Raw genomic sequence first — 4,987 nt, forward strand, 5'->3', positions numbered from 1 at the left:
TATGGGAAGAGGTTACATGTAGACTTCACAAAATACTACAGAAGGAGTTTATAAAGAGAAAGGAAAAACAAGATAAAAAACTTCGTAAATTAAGTAATAACACGCGCGAAGATGAAAAACATCAACAACAAAGCCTTTCGTCTTTAGACTTTTATCCACGGGTGGTTATCAAAACGGATATTGTATTTGATAATACAGAAGTAGAAATGTTAAATAAGGCATTAAAGTTTAATATTGAGCCGTCATTTATCAAGAAGATCGCGAAAGAAGTAATTGCCCTCACTAAAATGACAACAGAAATTGCCAAATTAAATAATAATGAAACCGGGCATTTCGGTCATAAGCTACATAAAATAGCAAAAAATGAACTAAATAAGCGAAATAGTATTAATCATAAGACTAGAGCAGACCGACTAACTGTCGATTCTATAAATAAAAAACTTAATGAAGTGAAAGCTATTGCCACGAAAGCGGATAAGGGGAATACGGTCGTAATATTAAAAGAGGGGGAGTAAGTTTGAAGACCTCAGCGTTTTTTGTCGAAAATGGCATTACGGAAATTCCGAAAGACATAACAGCCAATTTCCAAATTAAACTAAAAAATGTTCTTAAATGCACACACTTCCTCCTGACAGAAGCCGAAAAAAGAAGATGTGTTATCATGAATCCAACGGCCCCCAAATTAAGATCACAGGTGAAGATACATAAATATCTGCATCCGGTTCGTTCGATTGTTAACGGTCGAAATAGTCCAGCATATAAAATAACGAAATTGTTGAACCAAATTCTGAAAAAGACTTACGTGTATAAAAATAACTATTCGGTGCGTGGTAGTATGACCATGATAGGTGAAATTAAAGATACGCCAGTCACTGACACTTCCCGTTTGGTTTCGTTGGATGTTAAGAACTTGTACTCCAGTGTTCCGGTTAACGAAACTATAGAAATCATTAAGAGAAATTTCCTTAAATCCGGTAAAATTTCAACGCAAGATCCAATTGAATTTATTGAACTCCTACAGCTCATTACAAGTTTTAGTTATTTTACGTTTAATAACAAATTTTATATTCAGGACGATGGGTTAGCCATGGGGTCCAGTATTTCAGGAACAATGACGGACATTTTTATCAACGACCTTGAAGATAAAGTTCTAAATTATGACGATAACATTATGAATAAAATTGTTTATTACAAACGTTATGTTGACGACACTCTGTTACTTGTCGGTGGTTCCCGTGAGAACATTGAGGAAAAAGTAAAGAAGTTCAACGACGCACATAATAAAATAGAATTTACCGTGGAGTATGAAACTGACAATTGTTTACAGTTCCTGGACCTGAATATAAAAAAGCAGGGCAACAAACATGCGTTCTCCGTTTATAGAAAACAAACTACGACTGATGTCGTGATCCCGAATGATTCATGCCATCCGCAGGCTTATAAAGAAGCTGCTTTCCGTAGTCTCGTGCATAGGGCAGTCAATATACCTATGAGCGAAAAAGATAGGGGGACTGAAATTAATACCGTTAAGAGAATAGCAATGAATAACGGTTACAGAATAATATGGTTAAAAAACTGTTACGGAAGAGTAATAAGCGCAAACAGAAGACACCTGATGGAGAGAAAGAGAAAATTATCACGAAGCCATACTACGGAACAGTCTCACAAAAGATAGCAAATATTTTTAAGCCATACGATGTTAAAATAGCTTTTCAGACTAATAACCTAGTGAGGTATTGCCTTAAGCACGATATTGGCGAGAAGAGAAATAAGTTTGAAAGATCGGGATTTTATAAGATTCAGTGCAGAACTTGTGATGCAAAATATATAGGGCAGACAGGAAGATCATTCGCGATCCGGTATAAAGAACATAAAGATGCGTTCAAGTTAGGAAATTATGACGAATCAGCTGTTGCGAACCATATATATGAAACAGGCCATCCCCTTAATATCATAGAAGATAACGTGGAAATATTGCATGTAGAAAAGAAAAGGAGGAAACTTGATTTACCAGAGGAATTCGAGATAGCTATCCATGAAAAGAAACAAAGCAATATTCTAAATGCACAAGATAATTTCAAAGAAATGAGATTCTTTAGTGGGTTTTTAGAATTATTTTAGGGAAGATATGCGAATTTAAGTTAGTAGCATGTCACTGACGGAGTTGCTAGAGGCCAACGATGGCAGACCAATGCAATAAAGAAATAAGGCGCCCAATAGCACAGCGTTACTGTCAAGCACACGGCTGCAACCAAGCCACAACTCCTAGGCACGTCAGTCCACAACCGCCCCCGAGCCGGCACAGTGCGACAGCATACTTGGTAGCTATGGGACGGCCATCGACTTGTGTCAACAACTTCAATGTAAGACGAGGACCCACAGTCCAATATACTTTTAATTCTGTTTTACTATATGGACTTCCCAACTGTTTGTGATGGTATTTTGTCTTTTTAGTCCGTTTAATTTCATGTCATAGACTTTACAACCTGATGATGAGAGCATTGTCTCTTGCAACGCGTTGTTAAAATATATGTGTGAGAATCGCTGTTGAATGCTAACAGTGATAACCAGTAAAGCTGTATGATGTCCTCTCCCCCCCTCATCAGCAAATTATGCGCATTGGCGACCTTCAGAGTACTTGACAGTAGCTCTCACGCCGAAATCGTAGTTATTAAACAAATAATCATAAATGCGGTAAAGAGCTCAGGCGCCATATGTTACCGCGTCAGAAATACTGTAGGACTGTGGACGCAAGCAGAAAGACATAAAAATTCCACTTGACGATGTCCTCTACCAGTCTGTGCCACAAATTTTTTCTTCCACCCTCCTCCCCTCCCCACACATACACACAGTGAGGAGATAAGTAACTACTCGTCCCTCGCCCACAGTAATCAACTTTTCATATAGTATTTATGCCATGTCTTTTATGCTGCCAAATGCCGGAAGAAAAGGGCAACAGACACAAAGATAAGGTCATTTTATGGGCAAGTGAAGTGAGCCATAGTTTATCGATGCCTCTGGCTGCAACGCACAGATGTATTCTCACATGAAAACAATAATAAAGGTGCAGAATGGTATCCTGCGAGAGACTGTCCCAAGCATCTAGCACCTTCGGTTGCAGTTCGGCAATGGTTCTTGCACGCTCTGGAGAACGAGTAAATTGGAGCTTCATCACATCACGTGCTCCATTGGCGAGGATCACGTCACAATCCTGTCGAGGAACGGCAATGGGATAACAACCTGCTGAGCGTAGCGGGCGCTGGTTACTTTACCCCGCAGAAACACATGTAACTGATACCCACAGCCCACACCATTTAGCCTGGTGGGATCTGTGTGTCGTGGACGAATGCTCTCTGCACTCACCAGCTCCAGGTATTTCAAGTGTACGTTCATCACTCGCGTACAGGCAGAACCTACTCTCATCACTGAGGACAACAGACCGTCATTCCACTCTCCACTCAACACTTTCACGACACAAGAGTAGCCGTGGTGTGGTGGTGGCAGTAGCAGGCTGGCCAGAAGCAGACGTGTTCTTAGTACTGCTGCAAGCAGAGGATTCTCGATATTCTTTCGTGACATAGCAGCTTGAAACATGTCCTCGGTTTCCTTCCCTGGGTGGTGTTCCATCGTCCAACCCAGCTCGTAAAATGCATCGATCTTGACGTGCGTCTATAGTAGACGGACGTTCAAAACCTCTTCTACATAAGAGAACTCCTGAAAGCTGTGACACAACACAGATACATTGTGTCCGTGGATACTTTCATCGAGATTGCTGCAGGCGCGATGCATCCCCCTTCAAATGGCTGAAGCTGTTAAAAAAATTAACATATTGCCTGGACATGGACGTACCCTAGAATGGATGTCGCAAACGCTGTTCCCCTCTAAATTCAACACAGTCAAAACAAAGCGCTCACAGACAGGCCTCCTGAGCGCTATCTGATAGCTGATGACTGTGACAAATGGATTGCTAACGCTATAGCCCCTCAGTGCCAACGGCCTTGCCGCAGTGGTAACACCGGTTCCCGTCAGATCACCGAAGTTAAGGACTGTCGGGCTGGGCTAGCACTTGGATGGGTGACCATCCGGTCTGCCGAGCGCTGTTGGCAAGCGGGGTGCACTCAGTCTTTCGTGAGGCCAACTGAGGAGCTACATGACTGAGAAGTAGCGGCTCCGGTCTCGGAAAAATGACCTACGGCCGGGAAAGCGATATGCTCACCACATGCCCCTCCACATCCGCATCCAGTGACGCCTGTGGGCTGAGGATGACAAGGCGGCCGGTCGGTACCGTTGGGCCTTAGTGGCCTGTTGGGGAGGAGTTTAGTTTTAGCCCCTCAGTACGCACATGTTATAGCCTGGTGCCACGGACCACACTGCTCTTGAAGATGATGCATTTCTTTTTTTTTTTTTTTTTTTTTTTTGTGTTGAGGGTGTGTATTTTTTAGTAGTTTTGACACATAATATAACATTTTCCATATCAATCAACGACACAAAAGTAAGTCACAGGGCGTCAGGCAGGACCCCTAGGCGAACTCTCTAGAAGACGTGGAGAGATCCATGGTGCACACTTAGCTGTCTTCCAATACGTTTATTCACTACCGATTTTGATCCTGGACCATCTACACAGTTGTGTCAGTGTAGTGGTCCTGTGCGCTAACTTCTCTTGCAGTTTTCATGTTCTAAACGTTGTTTTCTGCTTGGCTAAGCCTGTATTACAATGTTAAGTATAAATTTTCTTACTCTTTCAAGTCAGCAGTGGCATATACTTTCTTGGTTAAATAACACGTATGCATTGTGAAGTTCTTGCAAAAGATGTTTTTCCACTGCGAAGATGTAGTGTAAGGCGGCATATGTGCATCATGCATTTCTCCAAGTATATCGTTGCTATTGTCAGTCGCCCGATTTTTATGTTTTTTTAATTTTTTCCCTGTCGAAAACTTAGTAGTCTTGTTCATCAGCCCCATAAAAACGACGTAATGACATAGTTTTG

General features: G+C 41.8%; 1 pseudogene; it reads left to right on the forward strand.

Moving 5' to 3' along the window:
* Positions 1-3,988: 3,988 nt before the first annotated feature.
* LOC124597462 lies at positions 3,989-4,106 on the forward strand (annotated as a pseudogene).
* The last annotated feature ends 881 nt before the right edge of the window (positions 4,107-4,987 follow it).

This window comes from Schistocerca americana, chromosome 2 (assembly GCF_021461395.2).
Source record: "Schistocerca americana isolate TAMUIC-IGC-003095 chromosome 2, iqSchAmer2.1, whole genome shotgun sequence".
NCBI classification, from domain to species: domain Eukaryota; kingdom Metazoa; phylum Arthropoda; class Insecta; order Orthoptera; family Acrididae; genus Schistocerca; species Schistocerca americana.